Source organism: Metopolophium dirhodum, chromosome 9 (genome assembly GCF_019925205.1).
Source record: "Metopolophium dirhodum isolate CAU chromosome 9, ASM1992520v1, whole genome shotgun sequence".
NCBI classification, from domain to species: domain Eukaryota; kingdom Metazoa; phylum Arthropoda; class Insecta; order Hemiptera; family Aphididae; genus Metopolophium; species Metopolophium dirhodum.
Window position 1 is genome coordinate 1,972,868 of NC_083568.1, and position 27,239 is coordinate 2,000,106.

The 27,239-nt window shown below is 29.9% G+C and overlaps 1 protein-coding gene across 7 annotated transcripts in view; it reads left to right on the top strand.

Annotated features, from left to right (window-relative positions):
• Positions 1 to 333: 333 nt before the first annotated feature.
• LOC132953018 (protein sickie) overlaps positions 334 to 27,239 on the top strand; it is an 87,735-nt gene continuing 60,829 nt past the window's right edge. For all 7 annotated transcript variants that reach the window (XM_061025558.1, XM_061025559.1, XM_061025561.1 and 4 more), the window contains exons 1-2: positions 334 to 553; positions 26,740 to 26,837. The gene's annotated coding sequence lies outside the window, so the exon portion shown is untranslated. The remainder of the gene's footprint in view (positions 554 to 26,739; positions 26,838 to 27,239) is intronic.

A 27,239-nucleotide genomic window follows, 5' to 3' on the forward strand; every position in this document is an offset into this window, starting at 1 on the left:
CAGAGTCCCCTTACTTAAATTTTTCCAAGTCTAGCACTGCAGCTATATGTACCTATATACATCTATGTAGGTATCTATATAAGCACAATAATATGGCGTCCTAATCATATTATATTGTTATTATTTATTATATGTGCGTCTACTCTGGCCGATACTCTAGAGTCTAGAGTCTGAAAAGAGGATTTATATAATATTATGATTTCGACGTTGGCAGTTGTGGTGTGTGTGTGTGGCGCGTGTGTCGAGTGTGTGTGTGTAACGTCGTTCGGCGTCGGCGACGGCGCTCGGGGGTGGGCGAAATGTCGACGTGACGCGCCGACCGAGACGTGAATGCCTATAGTACGGTGCAGTCCCGCGCGCGCCGGCTCCTTTGCCGCGTCTCTCTACCGGTGTCCGTCCGTGCGGTGTGTGGCGTATATTATTATCATCTCATCGCTGTCCTATCGTGGACGATAATATTCGACACGAATGTCGTACCACTCGCAATAAATACAGGTACCTCGCACCTGGTCACGTGCTCTGCGGACGAGAATATTTGGATACGCCGATCGAGGTAAAGAAAAATACGATACAACATGATAAAATTAGAATAATTAATAAAAACCTGTATGCGATATTTCGTAATATTATTCCAATCGACGAGGCGGTTACAAAGTCAAAACCGATTTATTAAATTTATCTCAAAATATTATGTTTTAACGGGCGTACAAAATAAATACATTCGCGCGTGTAGGTACCTATACTGCAGTTAAAACGTGACGGTGGCTTATAGATTATAATATCGCCTAGTACAGAATAGGTAGTAGAGAACTGAAATATTATATACTTATATATTATATTATACGAACGTGTTTTTCCTTGGACATTTTGAAAGGTATAGGTACCTCCTAATAATAATATTTAGCTCGGCAACTGTCGTCTGTCTGTAAGAAAACGATTCAAAGAGTTTAATAGTGCATGGTTTATATTCGGAATAGAATTGTTTTCTTTAGTTTTGAATTTTTTTAAAATTAATCTATTTTATCTACAGGACGTAAAGATTGTAGCTATATTATATTATATTAATCTTAAAATTTTTACAAAATCTAAAATGTGCACAACGTTTTTGATACAAATTAAGTCTAGTGCACATTGTCTTAATTTATACCTATATAGTAATTAAAGTGGTGGTAGTTATTAATTACTCATATTTTAAGACTTTTCCCCCTGAAAAAGGATTAAAAACACACATTTTAGAAAGTTACGAAACATTGAGAAAACAATAATATATAAAAATATTATATTATCGAATATAGTATACAATATATTAATATATTATGTCATATTATATAGGCGGGAACTATTTAAATTCAAAATATAATTTAAGTAATAAATTTTGTATACATAAACACAATTATTAAATTAAAATGTTAGTATTTTTAAATTACTATGAATACTTTCAAGTACTAATACATTTTAAATTTACTTAATATGATATTTATTAACTACGATTGAATATTAAAGTATTATTATTTAAAAAAAAATTTTTTTGTACCTAAGTAGCTAATGAAGATTTTATGTTTACAGTATGCGTTTCAAAATGAAAATTTCCTTTTATTTTTGGTTAATTTACTTTCTGCATAGGTAGAATAAGCAATTTTAAACTTCTAAAATATGATGCCATAATGGTAATAATTATAATAAAATATTAATGTATCAATGATTAAACTCCAGTACAAAATACTTAACGTATAAAATATCACCTAGTTATTAGTTTATTATAATTATATTTATTGCAAACTATCGTAATTTGTAATGCAAGTTCATAACTATTCATTTTCATCACGATTTCAAATATATGATTTTATATGAAAAATATTATGATTATTGAGTATTCCGATTTAAAATAATGTTATTGAAAGCCAGATACATTTATAAAAGAAAATCGTTCATTTTTCCAAAGTCTATCTTTTCAAGCTTTAAATTTTCAGTAAGCAACGCAATAACTATTGATTCTATTTCCAGTAGATATTCAAATATACATCCCCCATTTTTGTTTGTTTAGTTAGATATTCAAATACCATATCATAACTTTTTAACATGGAGGTGCTAAGAGGACTTCCTATTTCAACAACAGGGGTGACGATAATTACAAGGGTGTCTGTGAAGTATAATAATATTCGTTTTAGCCGCACTATTTCGGGTTCTCACTCCCTCTTTCAGTTTTTTGTTGTTTATATTATGGTTATTAAAATGTCCACACCCGCCGATGACACACTCGATAATATGTTTTCTCCATTGTTTCACGCCTTCAAATTCATAAATCTTTAACGCCTAAATAACATCATATGACGAAAATTTCTCGATATAATCTACATTCTACATATATCAAAGTTATTAACATTTTTTGGATTACTAATCATCTTACTAAAGATGCTGATTTTAACTTAAGCTTTAATTTGTAATCAATCAACTTACATATCCGAAAAATTTGTTATTCGCACAATTGTGTTTATAATATCTGTACGTGTGTAAGTTAAGTATAACTGTATATATAAGTAACTAACGATTTCAACAATCAACATCCTAGTATAGTATATTATAAAAGTATGTGCAGAAAATTTAAATTCTAGCAAAGTTGTATACATTTAAAGACAAAATTCTAAACCGTGATTATGTTTTGGAAGCATTAAAGTAGGATTATCTATAGTGGGTGACAGGTTTTAATTATCTCTTTATGGACAGTCTCGCAATTTACTCGCATACGTTCTACGTCAGTCTATATTAAGCACGCCACACTGAACACTCATTGCTCGAACCCTTTAAAGCTAAATCCAGACTCCAGATTTATCATTAAGATTGATATATCCACCCTTTGAAAAAAAAAACTTAGTAAATACATTATACGAACATATATATATATACACGTTATACTCAACACCGAATACGCATTAACAAGATAATAGTATGACGTATAATGTATATTGTATATGATGTACCTATTAAATATTACTACAGGTCATATAGAAAACTGGAAAAAAAAATTAGAAAAATTTATTTTTTTTGAATTATATATTTTTCTTTAATTTTTATTTTAAGTTATTTTAAGTAATTTTTTTAACTATACATTATGTTAATTGCCTTTCATAAGTCATAATTTAACGTACATATGTAACGTATATATTATTATAATTTATAAAATGACTAGATACCTACTAAATAAATACTATACCTACTAAATACTTACACATTTTGAATAAACGTAAAATATCCAAAACGTATGGGTTACCTCGTACCTATATTAGTTATCTATGCATTTCTTGCATATTCTGAATTTTAATATGAATGTATAAATCATCATAATATCATATAGGTTAATAGGTACTATAATACGTACAGTAGTACGTATGTATGCGTTTCTTTTTACAACAATTAGTTTTAAATTATATTATAATGTAAAACAAACCATAGAAAAAAAACATTTTTAATTACCGAGCAAAATTATTTTTTGATGTAACAAAAAGTATGTTTTAAAATATTCCATATATTATTCTTAAAATATTATTGGTTGAAGTGGAAAAGTAGGTATTTAAAAAATCCCCGTGTGAAACGCATTAAGCTCTGCATCAGCTGCCTGTATAATTTTCACCACCACGTGATTAGATAAGACCATGCGACTATGGATTTACATTGAAAATATATTATATTGGGTAAATGAATCTAGCGTTTGTGCTCGCATAGTATATATTATAATGGTTTTTAAACGTCCACATAAAACGTTGAAGGGTGAGCAAGATATCATCACCTCTCGCCACCACGCGCACGCAAGACGCACGTGTGTGTATACTGCTTATAGTGTATATTATATATATATATAGAACAACAATAGGACCGAGGACGATAAGTGGATTTTTGTTTAATTACTTATACTAACCCCAAACTTAACCAGTTGCTATTGTTTGCCAGCGAAGACGAAAGAAAAATATTTATTTCATCGGTTAGTTTGAAACACTTTGTAGAATACAAGACGTCATATGCATACCTACGTTTACGAGACCAATAAAATCGTCTTTATAATACATTTTTAAAACAATATAAAGTCTGTATATTATAATATTTATGTTTGAATTTCGTACATACACGAGTACACGACGTATATTCGATGCACCTGTCAGACACACGAGTAAACTATATAGGTTGTATAAAATAACGCCAGTGGTGTACATATTATATGCGTATGTAGTTCTGTGCAATGAAACTTCCTGTGTCGGCCAGCAAACTTTTTTTTCCATGGCATATTTATTTTTAGTGCATACGGGGGCCAGTAACCCTTTAAAGCGCCCGTCTCTGGCATCTTCCTTCTCAAATTAGACGCGTACATATTATTATACGTATATTCCCCCGGGATCCAGGAAAATTTCGTCTAACACGTTCATTACTGACAATCACTTAAGTGTGTGTATATAAATTGTTACTCTATGTTTCTACCCTTTCGTTTGTTTACTCATTATATAAAACGTAGTATAAAATTATAATATATACATTATACAAAATATATACTCGAAGGTATATAATATTCGATGGATATTGCCTATTGGTTGTAACTTGTAACGTTTTCAAGTTACAACCGCTATAATTTTCGTATTTTATGTAGTTCAAATATATTTAATCCAATTAATTATAATATTATATTATAATTTATAATAGTCGGTACTCCGTGTACACATATAATACCTACTCCTTACTTTAAATTAAATTAAATTTAAATTGTATGTACATAATTATAAACACATATTTTTAATGTTTTCTAATCATATTTGTTTAATAGAAAAATAACACATTTTATTTTGTAATTTTGATATACATTCTAATGTTTTAGTTAAACATATAAAATGTATCTACTTAATTAAATTAATTCTACACATTTTTAGGATTGTTCTTATAACTATAGGTACTTAACAACTTATTAATCTGGTATCTTATTAGTTTTTATTACTTTTTGTATCATTAATACTACACATATACAGATATGAAGCTCTATAAAACTTATAATTAATGTAACTAACATATTCAATTTATTAACCATGGTTTTGTTTATGTCATCATAATAACTATTATTACAATGTATTCAATTTCATATATCTATTTATGAAAAAATAAAAGATTTGGAAACGAAAGAAGTTTAATTTTAACCAACTTAAAACATTTGCATTCAAAGTATAGAAGTACAGAAGTAAATAAATAAATGCAGACCGTTAGAAATTGGCTCTAATTATTTGATTATTTGGTTATATGTTCGTGAATATGTTATCTATAGTATTTCAAAAACGTGATTCGTACCTATATCGAACATTTTTACATTTTCAACATTAACATGTTTTAATAGTTAATTTATTTAACAATATTAATTTTCTATTAGGTACTCCATTTAACATAAATTATTATTGTTTATTTGATTTTACATTAAACACTATGCTTCAAAGATTATTATAAATTATAAGAACGTTTAAATATTTAAGAATAGACACTTTTGAATTAAGAAATATGAAATTGTTTTTTTAATATTATAAAAAGTAATTTACGTATTAAAAAATAGTATTCAAGGTCACAGGACAATATTTATTATTTAGGTTACCTGTAGAACCAATTATCAATAAAATATCTTCTAATTAGAGTGGTACCTAATAATATTATTATTTACTGTCGTTATGCAGTATTTCAGTATTCATTACCTATTCACAATTCTATTTATACCTAATAATTCTGATCAAAATATCAAATTAGACGCCATTATTAGTATATTTATGTAAGTTCTATGTTAAACATCTTGTTATTTTGTTATTAAATATTGCAAGATAAAAAAAACGCAGTATGGCGTTAATATGTTAATAAGAAAGTCAAAAGATAATATACAACACGCTAAGTGAATACTATAGAACACTAGAAAATATTGCATGTCTAAATGGATTATTAAATAGAAGCGTTATACTTGACAAATTTATTGGTTACAGTCAGTAGCAGTAAACAGCGAACAGCTTTACCAGTGTAAATGTGTAATCGAGGAGACTGATATAGGTTGTAAAATATTCCTTACATTATCATTTATTCAACATATATTAAGCGTACTCAAATAATTATTATGTAATATTCAAAAATAAATATTAGTAAACAGTACTATAAACACCATAATATTATGATATTAAATTATAATTTATAGTAATACGTAGTAGAATATTAAAGATAACATAATATTAAAGTCATTACAAAATCGGAGAAATACGAGGTATACTGTTTTCATTAAAGACTGTGGGAAATTAAAGACATGAGGGGAAAAATGAATATTATTGAAATAAAATCTTGCTGGTAAACTATAATTGTATAACTATTAAGAATACATTGAACAAATTTTATAAATTTGATTTGGAATATCAGGCTCTAAAGTAGAGGTTAAATTTTTATAGAATGAATATTATGTTTTTACAATTTTACACGAATAGTTTTTTCAATTATATAGTTTACTACACTTTTAATCAAACATCAACGGAATTTATAAAAATTATAAACCGGTATATTTAGTAGATACCTACCAATAACTTCATAATTTACATTAAATTTACGGTTTCGCCACATTTCTTGAGATTTAATCACTTAACCGATTACATATAATATTATACTATACTTAATTATATAAAATATAAATATACCGCGCCTATCATAGGTACCATCTTTATATTTAAATACTGTTAAGAACCCGAATATTACGATTGATGGACGACAACTATTTTGTTATATCACTGTATACGCTCTGCGTCCCTACCTATATTATTATGTTGACAAAGACGTAAAATCTCGTGGAACGAATAAAAACATTTTTCGCCGCTTCTGGACGAGTCGTGAACGGTAACGGAATATCAGATTACCCCTCCCCCCCAACCATTTGTTTGAATTTCCACACTTCCGATTACACTTCCGGCAGTGGCGGCGTCGTTAAGCTTTGTACACCATATACCTACCTAATAATATATAAACGTATGCTTATACAAAAAATATATATATAGATATACCGGGTAATACATTGTACGCGGGACACTCATTATTTAAAAAAACAATTGGCATTTTTGAAAATATTTTTTTTACATAATTTTTAGTAGTTAAAAATAACTTTTTTTTTAAAAACATACCTATACTTTTTATCGTTATCATTTTTTAATTGTTAACTTTTTAATAACAACATGCATTTTAAATTTCTTATTCCAAAGCAGAATGTTTTTTGGTGTATTCACATCAAACTTTGGACGATTGTGATCTATGAGTTATACCTAAGTATATACATTTTACATGAACGGAGTGGAGTAGTACAGTGGTATCCTGCAGAAGATTGGTTCTCTCCGCTCAACTAAACTTTAAATGCTTATAACTAAAGACCGGATTTATATTCTCTTAAAATACCTTAAATTTGATGCTAATATTCTCGAAAAAACCTTAAAATATTCTCATTATATTCTCTTAAAAATTTAAAAAATATGCTAAAATATGCAAAATATACAAAAATAATCAATAAACATCATTATATTTACTTATTAATATGAGTTTAAAATTTTTTTTTTTCAATTTTATATTAATAGTGAGTTAATTATTAGGTATTTAAAGTTTCGTATTCTAATGGAATATTATTGCACTTTAGTAAGAGTTGGAAATGATAAAATAAAAAATTGTAAATGTTCAAAAAAATTTTTTCTGGGTACCGTAATATTAAAATTAAAAATAAATACAAATTTTTTCTCACAATTAACGAAATATTCCAAAATATGCTAAATGAGTTAAATATTCTCTAACCCATAAAATATTCTCAAATATGCAAAAAAAACTTTTTTCTATGCATTCAGAATTGAACAAATCATCCACATTTTTTACTCTCATAAGACTGCATAGACCCAGTAACGATATGTAAAAACATATAAATCCGGTCTTTACTTATAACCAATAAACGAGTTGACCAAAATTTGATTTTTATAAATCGAAATACTCCAAATAATATTCTGTTACGGAATATGAAATTAAAAATGCATATATTGTCTCATTTAAAAGAGTAAAACACTTTTTAAACAAATAGTAAAAAATGTTGTTTAGTAACGACTAAAAATTATGTAATAGAAATATTTTCAAAAACGTTTGTGTTTTCTGAAATAAAGAGTATTTTACGTAAAATGGATTAACCTGTACAAGTATATACGCAAGATGTATCAGAATGACCTGTAGACGGCTGACAAATGTAATAACTTTTCTTCTAATCAATATTTTTCTATATAATTCATATAGACGCTCGCGTTAAAACCACAGTAGGTATAACTATACAATTTAAAATTTTTATATTTTATTATTAACACAGAAAATAAAAAAATTGAAAAAAGCCAATTTGTAAATTTAATTTTTTTAAATATTTTATGGTAAACCCGTTATAATTTAAGTCGAGCAGTTAGTTTTTTAGAATTTTTTTAAATAGCAATATATTTTTTGGGTATATTAATTAAAATCGTAATACACAAAACTGTAAAAGTGTAAAAAACGTATTAAGTTTTTTCCAAATATTCAGAACCATTTGTTTTGAGAGTTTTCTGACATGAATTTGACCTAAATATTAAATTATTTACTATCCGTATAATTTAAATAATTTTTTTTATTCGTTTAACTATAGTGCCAATTTTTCATTTTTCACTTGTCAGGTCTTTCTGCAGTTACGTCGTCCTGTAGTATATATGTATACTATTGTACCCATATTGTATATTGTAGACGCCATATTATATAATATATTATAAATATCAGTGGAGCGCACATAATATATATCCGGTATTCCGGTGACCGTTGCACTCGGGTAGTTATCGTGCTCCACTTGTATAGTACGCTGCGCGTCGGCGGCGGCGGCGCCACGGCGAACACGCAAATTGGCTTCGGCCCGCGCCGCAAGTGACACGACCCCGCCGCCCCCCGAGTGCCGGGAAACGGGAATGACATATAATAATACACGGGATATATAGAATAATATCCTAGGGGCGGGGCGGCCGATGGGTGCGAGAGGGGGCGCGCTTGGAAAAAGGGCCCGCAATTAGGTTAACGTTCCGCGCGTTTTCCCCTCTTCCCGCGGGAGAAGCCCCGCGGCGGCGTCGACGGAATCCGGTAGCCGGGAAAGCTCGTAGTAATATATTATGACTCATCTGCCGCCGCCGCCGCCGTCCCGTTGCCAACGGTGACGAGATGAAAAACGCACGCGCCTTTTTGTCCGTCCGCGTCTTTTCCCGCGAACACCTATGGGGACGCCGCGGCCGCGCCACCGCCGCTGCCGGCTCCGCGTGTACGGAACACGTACGAAGAATGCGTCGGGCGCGGGTTGCAACACGCGGCGGATGGCGTCGGCGGCGGTCGCCGGATCGCTATACTATAAGACACTCCCGCACGTGAGTCACGAGCAGTTCCAGTTTACGTGTCGTATATATATATATGCACGCGCATAACGTCACGCAAGAAACATTGATGGCCGAAATCTGCACTGCAGTGACGTATTTGCGTGTATTATTCACTTGTACTGTATTACACACATGCACTTCGTTTCACGTCATTGCATCCAGCGGTGTGAAATCGGCCGACAACAAGTCACCAACAGCAATAATAATAATATGATCACATTAAATGAAATACGCAGAGCCGCATTCAGTGCCCCCCCCCCCCCCCCCCCACAAGGGTAACGGGACAGACGCCATGGGTGACAAAGTTTTGGGGACAGCAAATGTATAAGATGATTGCAAATTTGTTGATCAAAGTTATTTATGTATTTACTGTGAATTATTTAAATTTTTGAAATTGAAATTGTTTTACAGTAATGATATAGTTTTTATTTCATAAAATTACGTCGTATTTGAATAATATGTGCAATTGAGAAAAGTGAAATTATGGGCTTTCAAGTTTCAATTCTTTTTTTTTATTGTGACCATGACATTTAAGTAGGGGTCTAAATGTCTATGCGGCACTCAATATACATAAATAATAACTGCTAGCTGTATAACCAGACTTTGCCCTGGAAAAAATGAACAAATATAAAATGCAGCGCTACCATAAGTGTATCGCTTATTAGAGTTCCTCAGTCCACTTTTTTTCTGTGGTGAATTGGATAAAGAACTTGATATATTTTTTAAAGCGATTAAAACTGCTCTCCTAATATCTCAAAGAACCATCTCTGATATTTTTGTCAAAATCAAATGTTTCACAACAACATCGACTCCGTGAAAAAAAATAATATACGATTTTATATTTCAGTACATATTTTGATATTGTCGAGTGTCAGTGAATTTTTACGATTTTTAACTTAGCATCTTTTAGTGTTTCATAGCGTATTAGTACAACATTTGTTCGCTATAATTTCATGCTCATATCCCGTTTTATTAAAACAAAATCAAAACTCGAACCGTTGACTGTAGGTAGATAATCAAATTTAAATTACGTATTTAAATATTTTAAATAAGTCCATCTATAAATAATTTATTTATAAAAAATATCATTATAGCCGTCTAATTTTGTATATATTATTTGGTGCGTTAGGTAGTTATTTTATAGTACCTATACATACTCGGCTCTAAATTAATCAATACCGAAATGTGTCAAAACCGATCACTTTGTTCGCCAAAACGACCATATGTATTTTTACATAATTTATACGGGCATTAAAAAAATATACATCACGCGGGATACAAACGCACACCCTCGCATCCCACAACATTATATAATGACGCCACAGCAGTGCACACGTGTATACATACCAAGTACATTATTGTATAGTATAAACGTAGGTTGTAGGTACTAAGTATATATTGTGTGCCTGCTACCTATGTTGTCATGCATGTTCAGTACAAACGTGAAGATTTATCATTGTCATATTATGTTTATTCAGTAACTGAAAATACTTGAGTAAATGTTAACCACGGCCGCGGCGGTTCACCAAAACTTTATAACACGTCGTTATCGTGCTTTTTATATGTTTCTAATTTCTAGGTGTTAAAGGTCAGATCCAGATGATTCGGTCTATCGTTGTCAAAATACGTAGGTATTACCATACAACTTACTGCACACACTATTATATGATATGATATATCTATATAATTATAATGTATTATAATATATAATATATATTTTTTTTTTTATTTCATTGAACTTAAGCCCTGCGACTATGGCCATTAGCTGTTGTAGGGGTTATGAACTGTGGTAGGGGTAAGGTTGGTATGGTAGGTTGATTTTACGATTGTTTTAACGGTTGTTACGGTAGGTAGAAAACACGTGTATGTGCGGCAAGGTTTTTAACTACTATGAACCCGGGTGGTCACCCATCCGGAAGCTTGTAACTGTGGCCGTTACTTACTCCCAGTCGCATTCCGCGACTGCTGGTAGCAGCCAACGCGCCACGCCAAGCCACATATAATATATTGTACCTACTCAATATTGTTATAAATTGTTCTGAAATTAGTAAGGCACAGTTACCGGTATAAAAATGTTTTTTATTTTATCATTTAAATTAAAAATATTAGATTCTAATGTATACTTTTATTTTTTTATTCAATACTATTTATACTGATATAGTTAATAAATAAATCACGTCTGACAACAATTGACCGGATTTAAAAAAATTGTCTGCAAGTAGTAAACCTGTAACATGTATTGGTATTTAATGTAGCCATTACATTTTACGTCGCAAAAAATTTAAACGACATTGTACCTACAAAATATATTATATTTTATTATGTCGATATGCGTATGCGTGAATTAATTATTTTGAATATTTGACATATTGTTTTCATTATGCCTTGAATTAGTCTAAATGTGAAAAAATAAAACCATACCTAAATATATTTAGTGAAATATAGGAATGTTATTTATATAAATTCAGATATTATAATATTTAAGATATATAAGTATTAAAGTATATGATATTTTAATATTATATGTGTCAAAAAATAACGATCCTGAGTACCTATACTAATTACAAAGATTTGTTTAAAATTATAATCGTAATTGATTTCAAGACTTTTACGTGTGTAAACTCATTGTACCTATATACAACTAAAACGTATTAATTATTATTAAGATAATTTGTTTTTTATTTATGAAACACCACATTCCACGAGGACTTACAACTTCACATTTAAATAAGTTGATAAAATATTTTTGTTTGAAATTAAACTTGTAAAATGTCAACAAAAAAGTGTTGACAAGTGCATTATGAAAAAACTTACAACACAAGTGTAATACTATGATATTATGCAAACCCCAAGTTAAGAGTTTTCTTTTAAACTTTATACATACACTTATCAACATAAACATTTTTTTTCAAACAAAAATGTGTTTATGCCATTGGATGTTTTCAGAGATGGAATAGTTTTTTAACACTTTTAAATTTAAATAGCTTAAAACAATCGTTTTTCTATAATAAAAATTTAATATCGATTTGTTCCTCAATGAAAACGATTCAATAAAGAATGTCTGTTTTTATTGTATATATATTAATAAAAGTGAAACAGACTAGCATTTTAAGTTTAAATATCAGCACTATATTCAATTTCCAAAGAAGAAAGTATAAACTACACAAATAAAATAAAACTATAAAAGTCTTGTTTCAAAATATTTATTCAGATTTTAAAAAAACGTATATTGCCTACTATTATTTTTATATTCATGATACTTTCGGTTGTGCTTGTAAAACATTACAATGAACCTGAACGCATCGACCCACGTACATTTTCACACCACGAACGCATTCAAAATAATAAATTATATAAATCCCAACGTCATATTCAATATCCAAAACCGAATAACATCTACTATATTATGACCTCTATTATAATATGGACCACGAATAAGTTATAACGTGATGAAAAGTGTAAAAACAAATTGTTAGTTTAGGTTTCGAGCTATGAATGTATTTCTTTATTATTCTAAACTTAGCTTCGGTGACAATCTACAGTGCCATTATACTCATCAGTTTAATATATTATTCTTAACTATTTTCATTTTTACTTGGTCATGTATAACAATAATATAACAAATATGATTTAATATGCAATTAAAACAATTTTTGATGTATCCAACAATAATCGATACAATTCTGAAACAATACAACAAAATAAATATTTTTTCATTTTGGTATAAAGTTTTTTAGTTAATTTAATTTTTAGAATTGATAACCGATTTAATTAATATAATTATTCAGTATTAAATTAAATGCATAATTTGCAATTTTAAACAGGATATTTAGTACAGCATTAGGCTTATATTACAATTTACAATATGTTAGGCGTCGTCGGCCTACTATTGTGTCTTTGGTAGGTATATATGAGTATCACCTTACTGTAGAGGAAATGATATCGAATTTATCAACAACAATGTAGAGATACTTTTACAGGATATTGCATCTGCGGAGTGCGTCTTGCGTACATAAAGGAAACATGATAAATGCACCTAGGGCCAACAGGTTATGGCTTCCAGTATATCAAACTCAAAAACACAATCCTTAATCAAAATTAAGTTGAATTTGTTTTATGCTTGATATATAGATCAATAATAATCTAAATGTATAAACGTGCCGTGAAGTTATAATATAGGTATTTTTATGTTTCATAACCAAGCAGACTCTTTGTATACATTTGACTCGTTTTGAGAATGTTCCAATTTATAAAAAATAAAATATTATTATATTATAGTTAATGGACTATCTTCCAATACGCGCTCTACTCGAATATCACGACTACTGTATGCGCTGTATAGTCTATAAGTACCTCGAAATTATAATATAATTAAAATAAATTATTATGTATATTAAATTAAATTAAAAAATAATAAATTACGGTTAATTTAAACTAAAATACTAATTCAAAAATCAATCAAAAATGTTTAGTACGTTAATATTTCTCTAACATGCTTCAATTAGGTACCTACCTATACGACCTACCTATAGATTGTAATAATTGTTAAGTAAAATGGTATAGGTACTTACTTAAAATACACACGGTTATTATTAATTACTTCGGAGATAATTATGAAAAATATGTACCACACATAATAATATACTTAAAAATTGTTAACCACAAAGACAAACTATACCTACACAACAGTTGATCCTTTTTTGTATGAGCATTTGTCAAAGGATCGACAAAGATCTCACTATATGATTCATTGCATTAAGTGAATCTCCATAATATTGTGAAAGTATATTGTTCATCCATTTGAATAAAAGATATACCTCACATTATTGTAGAATTCATTTTGGAAGATACCACATTAATGACAACATTTATGGATAGTTTCCGTTTTAATACAATATAGGTAGGTACCTACTTTAATTAATTTCTAGTCCTATGAAAATAAAGTGTCTAAAACGTAAGGTAAAGCCTCGCGTAAAGGACTGACATTTTCTTGCTGTATTAAATTTGAATTTTTAATTAAATGTTGATAGGTACCTACATCTTACTGAGGTGTATATTAGTATATTATTACTATTAAATATTAATTAATGATTTGTATATTATCTACCTTTATAATTTATATTTGATATTGTGTACTGAAATTGACTCTAATTCGGTAAATACCTTGTAAATACATTTAACCGACACATTGATATACTGGATTTTGTTATATTTAAAATATTATATTATACAGGTAGGTATATAATAGCCAATATAGATACCTACTATATAGTAAAGGGCTTATTTTATTTGGTGTCGTCGACGAAACAATGCATATGATCAAATACAATAGATAGGTGGGGGGACGAGGTGGCCGAGTGGTCTAACGCGACGGATTCGGCACAGCCGGTCCGAGTTCGATCCTCGACCACTGGGCGGCATTTTTCTCCGTGCAAGTCACGGTGTCCGGAGAACAAGTGCCGCCATCCCCCCACCCCGGGGCACGGCAGAAACCTACGGGTGCCCCATTAGAAATTCTGCCAAACACAACACACACGTGTACCAACCTACCCAATATAAAACCTACCAAACCTACCCAATATAAAACCTACAGTGCCCTCCCCACACCCAATGGCCTATGTTGCCGCGGGTTACCCAATAAAAAAAAAAAAAAAAAAAAAAAAAAAATAGATAGGTATACTCTATAGGGATCAAGGCCGAACAATATTGTTAAATAATATTTTTTATAAAATCAACAATTGTCCATAATTGTGTATTTGTGTGGGTGACCATTTAACATCGAAAAGCATGACAAACCGATTGATAGAATAATATTATAATATATTGGCATCATATTGTATCAATTAATTATAATAAGTATTTAGGTGTATTCTACATATTATTAGTACATATATATTATACAATAAGGGAAACCTAAAAGCCATTTAAATAATTTCCAACGTCATTAGGTAAATTGTCATCATTTTAATGCCAAACATTTATAGTTTATATAGGTACTGATGAATAATTTCTAATGGTAACAGGTATAACTTCTATACGTAATATAATATAATATATAGGTAGTCCAAACTGCAATTACAGCGGCCCATAGTGTGGTAATAAATATAACGGAAGTCGGAAGTATCAGATATGCCTTGGTCTCTCTGGCTATTTTGACAAATTGTTTAGGCTCATGCAGCTCATTAAACTTTAATCTCCTGGAAAAGGGTGAAATGCCTACAGACCCAGTTTCGCAATCGACCCCCGTTTTATCGTTTTATGTCTAAGATATGGTGTATATATATATGGCAAGAGAGAAAGGCGGAGAGAAAAGAGGAAAAATGTAATATGGACACTTTACGATGGTATATACGCATAAAAGACACTCGGAAGACGTAGAAAAGATTGTTTTCGGTAGAAAATGGGAAACGAAGAAAACGTCAATACGGTCTCAGAACGGATACAGGAGGGGGTTAATAAATTGGATTTCCAACAGGAGAGTTTTTCAAGTTTTATTCAACTAAAACAAATATATATCTGTATATACTATATATAAAAAGAAACATTTAAATTGTCTTAATTTTAATTAAATGAAAGTCTCAAGGAACATTTATTCCTGTCAAAATGGATTAGTGCTAAGCAAATTAAAACCTTGTAATTTCAAACCATAAATTACTATTCTTTCTCTTACCTGACTTTTTTTAAACATTAAAATGTATTAAAAGGAACTCGTCACCTTTGTGTGCCTACATATAACGAGAATATTATGATATCATATCGTTTTATAAAAAGTAAACGTAGGCAAAATGTTGTACTTGTACTGCACACTGGTCACACGCAATAATGCTACAGATATACATTGTTGTAAACTTTTCAGTTTTTTTAATAGATACCTAACAATAATTATTTTTTGATAAATACATGTTTTATGATTGCAGCGGATACAAAATATTTGGTAGCCTAGCGTGTTACGTGGTATTGTTGCGATGTAGCTAGAACGAATGACTGAATTACCTAGGTATTAATATTATAATAGTATTATACTTTTTACATAGATAATTACCTTGAACTGTATTCTTATAATTACAGTCGTTTTGATGTTAATTGATTTTTGATGAATTCAGTTATAACTTAAAAATGCGGGTTAGAATTTAAAACCTCAACTATAAGCTTAATATATAATATTATACCGGTTTGAACATAAAAAATACCATATACATCAGCTGTTATTGCAGGTAGGTATTAGAAACTATTCAAACTATTCAGGCTTACGAACAAAAAAGCTTAGTGTTTTCATCATTGTTGTAGGCTTGTAGCTGGTATAGGTATACCTTGAATTGAAATGTTTAGTTTAGCCCTTGGCCAGACATTAACCAACATATTTTATTAGATTAAATTATAAATGTGGGTATACTTAGTATAATATATACTTAATGGCTAATGTGATTAGCTAGGTAGGTATGTACATATATATTTTATCCGTTTCTTGAGTCTTGACGTTGTAATAATATAAGTAAGGTAATCGAATATGTTTTATTAACTCATTCAATTGTAAAATGGTTGAACTTGGGAATTGGATGTACCGTGTACGAAAGTAATAGACACGGTGAATGGAGGAAAATTCTCGTTGGTTTCGAATAAGTTTACCTAACGCGATAATCCGGCAAATATATTATAATATTATTGTGACGCGCAGTGGCATTGCCAGGGGTGAAGGGGGTTGAGTGTATACTACCCCCCCCCCAAAAAAAAATACCTATTTTTCCTAATAAATGTATTATTAATATTATGTATATACAAAAACTGTAAAAAACTTAGTTTAATTTATACTTTAATTTAAATTATTCCCCCCCCCATTTCAGAATCCTGGCTAAACCAACTGGTGTCGCGCGTATAAATTAGTTCACTTTACAACTATTCTAGTGTTAATTTAAAAAAAAAAAACGTACTTTCAACGGATTTCAAACATCAACATCAACCGTCACATATTTTATTTACAGGATTTCATCAAAACGCTCGCGCTCTACGGTGACGATATTCGGGAATTTCCTTGTTAGTATAGGACTTACCAGATAAGTGCTGACAAATAATCACCCAGCGAGTTCAAACATAATATTATAAACTTCAACATTCGGCTATATACGCCTATACGGCTAGTTGTAGGCGTGCCGAAAAGTAGAAAATTATATGTGCCAAAAAATTAAACATAATTACATTATGATGTCGTTATGTTGTGTATCGTGCAGTATTATTTACTCGTTATGTATGACAGACCACTATAATAGTACACACATATGTTGCCATTCTCGCGGACCGTTATTATTACATATTAATTATATATACAGCGTTGTCCAGCTCTTCTATAGCGACTATAATATGTTATATACTCTTTAGAGCTCATAATATTATAATGTGTTGTGCGTTTCTAAAATAATGATAATATAGGAACTCTATGAATAAATTAATATTATTTAAATAATATCATGCAGCATTTGAAAAATAATATTTGAACTCGCGACAGTGGATTTCACAATATCGGCAAAACGACCACATAATTATTGCTTTTTTTATTCTTAAATATTGATTTCAACGTAAAAGGCACGTCGTGGCTCTTTTAAAAAATAATTTTCAATAAATATTTAATTACTACCAACAAAATATATCGTATATTATACATCTATAATTATTAAAAGTTGTATTATATTATGTATTATATTACCGCCTATTCATATATTTTTAACGTGCAGACGACGACACTTGTATTATAATATTAATGATGACGAGTTTATTCAGTCAGGAATAATAAATTTTAAATAATATTCTTAATGACGAGCCATTATCGAAAGGTATCGTTATTTATATCGGGCATATTTTATGTAAATTATTATTAGTGCAACTATTTTTCAGTGATTTATGAGTTATGACCTTAAAAACTTTTCTCAAACTTTTATAAACTTTTTATTCAATACCTGCAGTATAACCTCGAGTACAACTTACATAATATATTTTTATCTTTCTGAATTGTTGATCAACAATATTAAAAATTTAAAATATCAAAAATAACTATTTTTCAAAACATCAAAAATACATTAGGGAAATGAAATACATAAATGTATGTTCCCAACTACGAATCGTTATTTTATTCTGAATATTGTTTTAACCTGCAGTAAAACTACGTCGATTAACCAGAAAAACAGAATAGCAGCACCTATTACCTATTTATAGAAGCTGCGAATCCACTATTATTCTTTTACTGCAGTCAAAAAAGAAAATGTTATTCCCCAAAGGTCTTCTCTGTATGGTAGAAACTGAAAACAACGTAGGTAGGTATACCAAATGGATTTATTCAAATTGAGTTTCATCGCCTCCGGGTCAAAAGTCTTTCACCCCTCCAAAAGTCGCCAGGTTAATTTCAACCGCTGCTCTTTTACAACCTTTCCATTTACCCTACAAACACCGTTGCACAAGTAACCCTAAACATACGTTTTGACAACCTTTGTACCGGAATTGTAGATTACAGTCTTTGAAAGATCGTATCGCTATATCGATGTAAACATAACATATTTTCAATATTCATACTAAAAACCCGTGTAGAAGTAAAATAATGTAATATGTACATTATAATATCATATTGTATTTTACCAAATATAAATTATTATTATTGTTTCGACGATTTGAATAAAATAATAAATACGAATAAAATGGTTTTATAAGAAAATTAACGTCTTATCAATAGTATTATATAGGAATAAGTGAATAACAACATTTAATAATATGGTAAATCGATTATTATCGTGCATAGGTATTATATAAAATCTTGTGAAAACAATCTGTACCTTAGGGGCACATCTTTAGTGGTTAAAATTATAAACTGTGTATATTTTATATAAAATGTATTACGTTTAATCGATCATTCAACGAGTTTTATTGAATGATAAAAAATGTATATTAGTATATTAAAGTCGTTGATGTACGCATTGCACTTAGATACATGCACATAATACCATGCGCATGTGTGTTCAGTACCTATTCACGAAACATCAAATTATTATTATTGAATTTTATAATGATGAATTTCGACGCATTTGCCCAACCGCTGTGTATTTCTCATATAGATCAAGATAATAATTTGTCATATTATAATATTATATCGTACATAATATATTATGTACAACAACTATACTATATGTACGAGCCGCCTCACTTTTCGTTTAGCTAACACTGTCGTCTTCTCCCCTATACATAATCGATATGGCGGTATATGTATATAATACACTGCTGTACAGCATAATGTCAACCTGCACTATACCACACAATACTGCAGCAGGTGAATAGGAGTCTACCATTATAATAATACGGTGTAGCACTGGCGTATTACGTCTTGTAGTAGTGTGTTGAGTAAAAAAATTGATTTTCTCGGACACTTTTGAAACTTTAACAGCCGCAGAGTGCAGGAAAACCGCCTAAGCCAAAGCGTATAATAAAATATAGAAAGTCAATCACTGGGTTATTCTTTTTGTTTTTTATTTAAGGTATTTCACCGTGCGTTGTGATGTTAGCTTAGGCGGCGACGTAGGCGCGATTATTTCCCCCCTTGCTGCGTTGGTTCCTGTTAAACAAATGAATGTCAGAAGGTATAATATTATACCTAACCTATATATATATAGGTATAATAAACGTTTATTCCTAGTAGCAACGCGTTGGCTTCGAGTTTTTTTTGTTCATAACTAGTAATAATTTATTGTCTTTTCAAGAGTTATAAATGCGCTTGCCCTATAACAATAGAATATTATTAAAATAAATTAACCTACTAACATTAATTTCATTTTTTATTTTTTTACTTGCTTAGTTTGTGCAGTTTACGAATTCTGATACGGGTGCAGTATGTGTAAATCTTATAACTTATTCATTAAAAATATAAAATAATTTTAAGAACTATTGTAGACACATAAATACATAATATACTTGGCGATTTCGCGCTATCCAACGCTTATCCCGTTCTTCAGGCGGTAGTTATAATTATATTGATGCTTGGGTTTAAAAAATGTTTATACAATAACAATAAAATATCGATTTATCAATTGTCTGCTATAAAAATATTTTAAAACAAATGTAGGTATAATTATTTTTTATTTAAAAGACGACATAAATTATTGATCTAATTATAATTAAGAATAATATATATATATATATATATATATATATATGTATTATTATAATTATTTTATTAGCTGCATTATAATAATATAATGTAATATTGTTAACAACAAATAAGTACCTACGTATATATTTTTACTTAATTTGTGAGAAACAAATATTGGGTTGTCTCACGCATTGGTTTGTCGTATATAGCTTTGCAAGAGTGTAGTGTCATTGCAAAATAAAATTTAAATCATCATCGTCTGAAAAATAAAACAATAACCTACTTTGCGGACAACAGCATGTAACTATTTATTATTTTACACGATTTATACAATTTTTGACGTACGTCAATCACTGTTGTAGGTAGTAGGTACCTAGACACCTAGTCTATTAGTCTTCTCTAGTATTTAATTGTAAATACACTTATTAATTACATCTATATAATTTTACTTCCACTTTCATGTCAAAGTAATCATTATAATATACACGCATCACATACGTTACATGCCCCGCCTTCAGCCCTCCGTTTCCTAGTTCGTCTACCGAATTTTTCCCCTCCAAACTATACGGTGATTTTAATTCCATTATCGTCTCTCTAGCGTCCTCTATGATCCTATTAGTCTCCCTCCTATTTTTCACATTCCGAGATCTCCAAAACTCAGTTTGAAAATAAGTTACTCTTTATATTATCTGTCTTTCACTGTTTCCCTCTTTATTTCTTATACTTTGTTACCTACTGAAACAATAAAAAACCAATTTTCCGACTTCAACATATTATATTTTTTAGATCACTATAATTTTATTCGTAAATATTTAAAGACTACAATGCACTACGAAGGCCAATTGGTCAAGCACAATTGAATACCTATATAGTATAAAATATTTATAACGACTCTATATTATTTTTAATTATTACAATGTTACACGAAACTAAAATTTAAAATTTAGTAGGCATTTCAAAACGTGTCCATTTAGTATACTATTATGGTTATCACATATCGCACAATAAGTTTTGTATCAAAAGAAAAAAAAATGTTTTTATTCACTAAAACTTTCACGTGGAAAAATTGTTATGTTGTTAATGAAATACCTATTTGCTACATAGACTTACTCCTGTAAATGTATAATAAAATATTTTGATGCGATTTAAAAAAAAAAATTACTATAAACTTTTTTTTGAAGAGTGTAATTTCGATTTTCTACTTCACTTAGTATAATCCTCATTTGATCATATAATAACCGATTATTATATTGTCCCAAAAGGGGAAAGGCTGGGGCCATAATTCAGATCAACGAGTTATAATTGGATATGCTTGAGGAACCTTGTTACTGCTTGGTTTCGTTTAAGTACGGAGGCATTGTAAGCAAGTGTTGTGTGCGAAGGACTATATACACTTCATCCAGGTGCTTTTAAATCAGCCTGGAGCGGACCTGGGAAAACTTGATTCCCTTGGGAGAAACTCGACCGTCCAATAAATAAACTACGAGCGTGCAGCATTTTTGCCCCCAGAAAACTCGATTTTCCACTGCAGTTTCCACCTCCACCAATATGTGCGAATGCTCGACCGAAATTTATGCCTCCCGAATTCGGTAAAATACGTTAAATCTCAAAAACCTTTTCCGGTAAAACCGATCTCGTGTTTTAACCTAATAGTGGCGATTAATTATTATTAACGAGCACGTATTGTCGTACGTTTAAACTCTACGGTAGTAAAGTTCCGTAAAAGTTGCCAACACATATTCGCCGAGTATAAACTTTATAGCTTATTTTCCACGATATGTTCCGTTCTGTATATACTATACAGTTACTGTGAGTCTCATGTGTATATAATATGTTTTATTCGCAACACGTGTCCTTCTTGGATCAATACGTAATACATAAATTTATATGCATTCTCCGTATATGATGATATCAATAACATGCACGCGTTTTAACTTCTTTCGTCGGACAAATAAATAAATAGAACAGAGAAAAAAATGATTTTACTTTTACTTAAACAATCATTTATGTTAAGCTTTCCTTGATAAGTGGTCCTACATTTTAAACCCTGTTTTCCCTTTAATTTTATAAATCGATAGAAAAAATAATCAATATAATCTCGTGTTAAGCTATTGTACAGTAGTTACCTATCCTTACAAAATTATTTCTGCACGCATGGTGCATAAAAATGCGAACCTTATTATATTTTAATATCTACAAAATTATTTACCTACTTATTTCTTTTTTCAATAAATATTATGGTAAATGGTTATTATTACTATATTTAATAACTATAATAATTTATAACCTAATCGATTCAAACATTCATCCATGAAATACATATTTATTTTAAGTAGATTTAACTCCTAGTTATATATTTGTATCATAATATTATCGACGAAAAAAAATATATTTTTTATATTCTTATATTTTACCCACCATTACTTAAGCATCATTATAATTTTATATATTACATTTCTATAATTGCGTATTTATTCTACCTAGCTATTTTGACTCGAATGTTATGCCTGCCAAATAGTATGTATTATTTATTTATTTATTTATTTTCAAATATACGGATAATAAGTCCTAGTGTATAATGTTTAGTGTAAGCTATATAAATGCACAATATCAAGAAGAATATATTTCTTAATTTTTGAAAGTTGTAATGTTGAATTATTGACGCTTAAAAAAATTACATTATATAAAAAATATATTTACTATTCACAATATAATTGTTTATTTAGTGTTTTGCATAAATTAACTTTTTATAAGTGTATTGTATAAATGAATAATAGTGATGTAAACATGTTTGTTTGGTTTAAGACTATATTTTTGAGTGAAATATGTAAAATAAGAATATTAAATTATATAAAAAATTTAAATTAAAGTTGGGTACCTATATATTATAAATGAAAATGTGTTTATAATATTCCTGAATAATAACTTATTCTGGATAAAGTGTATAGATAACTAATACGAACAGTGTACAAACTGCATGTGTTTGTTAGGGTTTGTTTAACTGATTGCGTGTCGACGTACGTCAAACCAACTGCGTAAAGTCATCATGCAAATATCGAATTGGCGAGCACAAAAAACAAAATAATAATAATGAACGCATTTAGATGTCATCAGGTATTTAAATGAAAATATTCAAGTATTGTATACATTTCTTATTCAAAAACGTTTTGATTCATAACGTTTATGCGATATTTTCACTTTACCTCACTGTACCTATATATATAGTGGTAGCGATACAAGATTACAGAAGAGTCATATTTTATTCGAAATAGTACCTATCTCTCTACGAGCAGATACTGTTCGCATAGCCTTTTTTATAAATGCTACGACCGTTGCCTCTTTACGGCGCCATTATTCGTGTGTAATTTATTTTTCATGGATCCTTTCGTATAGCTAATGCGCTTTTCTTTATGGTTTCGGAGAGCGAGTAAAACAGGGAAAATGCAAATCGTCGAGACGTGAAGAAAATAACCGTGAAATATTATTTGTTGTAAAACTATATAATTCGCTGTTGTTACATTTCGGTCACCCTCCCCCATTGTAGGACCTTATGAAAAATAAAAATAATAAAAATACACGTCCAAATTGATTAAAAGCGTAGACCCGAGTGCGGTAGATTAGGCTGAAGAAAAAAACTATAATAAGAAAATCCTGTGCTTTTGCCGAGGTCGTAAAAGCGACCTTTGAACGTGAAAAATAAAAAGTTTCTTGGCTTTACTGCGGGCTGGAAGACCCCGGGCGGCATTTCTTAAAACCTTATACACACTGCATCACCAGAAACGGCTCAGTCGATTTGTAATGTAATTCACCGCCGGCTCTTCCCTCATCCTGTCCATTTCTGGGGCCCAGATTATAGTACTCCCTAGCTTGGTTTCAGAAATATTACGGATAAAAGTAAACTTTTCTCTGCATCTCAGAAAGGTATATACTTTTTCACGTAGCCTTCACTTTTCTGTCAACAAAAAGGGTCTTGTGTGACTATGGTCGGGTGTAGTGTATCGTGTGTATGTGCGCATGTGTGTGTGTGTGTGTATATGTATGTGCAGAGGAATTATTAAGTTTACTATGTAGGTACTATATATAGAACGCTGGCTGCAGGTCACAAATAGGGTTGGAAGACATGATTTTGAAAAGTGCAGTATTGTATATGGCTATAGTATTAAAACTACTCCGGAAACCCCCGATATTAACCTTTTATGCGCAGATACCTCCTGTATGCAATTTGTATATTTTGTCGATTTTTATCTATCGCTTTGTAGGATAGCATAATAATGTACGAAATAAAAATCCTCCTATAATATACAGGGGATAGTATATTATTATGTCGTACGCACGTATGAAGCCGTGAGGGTACTCGTCTCGTTGAGCTCACCTCTGTGGCAGTGGCACATTATATAATATATATATATCACTATAGTGGTTAATGATTATGGTGCGTTATTACTTGTTACTATAGAAATTAGAAAACAACAATAAATCATTTCGTTCATGAGCTACAAATGGTTCTGAGCGGAACTCGGTTAAAACCACGCTTACTGAGATTTTATTACCAACATTTTTCGCAGATGTAGTCCGTCTGTAGTTTTTCCTCGCGCACTTATAGGGAAACTACAACTAACAATGACCTCTACAAAGTACCAACTCAGGATAAGATTTCACCATTTCAAATATATAAAAATGCTTTTGGAGCTTTTTTATTGCCAGAGAAAAGAATCCACGCATTATATAATATAAAGAAAATAAAACATTATCGTAAAACCACTAAACCCCCGAAATAATAACATTTATAATGATTAATTATTTCGTGTGTACTACAATATATACTGCTACACAAATGGCCTAAATGTAACAAATATTTTAATATTATATAATAGTAAAATATATCAACGTGTTTGAAAAATAATCGTTATCTTACATTATTAAATGAGCCTAGTGCATTACTATAAAAATCTTATACGAAAACGAGTAAAATGTCTTTGATAAAAGACGACCGGGAACATTACTTACAAGTCAAAGTGGTAATCGTAAATATATCAATATGTCTATATGGGTAACATTATACGAGTATATACATATGCGTAAGTATACACTATATATATATACAGTGTGCATGTAAGTTTAGAGGAACTTTAAATTTGTAGAGGGGATCACATATATATATATGATAAAACGAAACGATTAATTTAACGTATATATATATTCTGTTAAGTGTTATCTCCTGTATGTGCTGTGCCATATATATATTAAATCTCCGGATATCCCTTTGCTATAAAAGTATAAAAAGGAAATAAACGCTCACTACTCACTATAGGTCTTAGTCTGCCACAATGCCGTGTAGTGTTCACGAGTGATGATGCTATTGTTGCCCACACAGAAAAGATAATGTTTTATAGAAATACCTGTGTGAACTGTAATAATTGCATGTAGTCGTTCGACGACTGTAGAAGTTGGAGTCGACGTACTTTTTAATTTTACATAAATATAAATGGTAGTCATTAAAAGTAAAAATACCAAATATTATGGTTTCAAACTCTTAAAATTAGATATTATTTCTATTATTTCTATTTGTTAATATTTATAATATATTATTATAAATTATTATATTATAATTTATAAGACTAATATGTAGTATACTGTATAAGTATCCCGGATACAGTGTGTGAATAAAAAACCACAATGATTGGTACCTATCAAATTTTACAACATGTTTCAAATGCTTAAACTATAGAAGAAAAGTGTTACGTTTTTTTTCTTCAAATAAACGAACTAATAAATGAACTCAAATACAGTGATAAATAAAAATAAATATAATTTTTATAAAATGTTAACTGCAGTGGAACCAGTGGAGGAAAATGGGTATATTATCCAGTTGTAATAGCCAAATAGCTAGGAGCCTGTGCATATGCACCGTATACCATCTGGTCTATTTTTCTATGCATGTCGATTACTATATTCGTGTCTAGAAATTATATTATTTTAAATATTCTTACTACAGCAACACTATAGTTGTATTCAAAACCGCATAGGATTAACTGCAATAGTACAATACAATTAGTATATTTAAATATAGAAACAAATACGAACGTTAAAAATTAATAAATGTGGTCTGCAATACTAAATTATTTTAACATTACTATTAAATCACAACTAATTTTACGTTTGTTTATTTTGTTACAGGGATATTCACTCCAGTCACCTAATGGCCAACAACCTAATGGAGATAACTTGGACACCGTCCATGAAAAACAAACTAAAATAAAAAACATTACTTTTCGGTAAGGCCGCATACACACATGCTCATTCTGCGTGTTATATTTTTAAACAAGTAATATGGCTGGATAGTACCATAACCATATCGTTTTAATACACTCTGGCTAGGTACCTTCGATTTTGACGATTCACAAAACTAATCTATTTTTAGAATTTTACACGCTTAAACTTTAAAGAACGTAATATTTGTTTTTAGGACTTAATAATTACAAACGTTACTTTATTGGCAAATGAGCGAAAAAAGTTTTACTTTGATTTTAATGAAATTATTCTATGAACTAGATATTATTTATTAAATTTAATTAAATTATTTAGTAAATTATATATAAACCAATAGCTTCTTCAATATATAAATTTAAATACACATCCAAACGTAGATGAAGTATATATAATTCAATAATTATAGT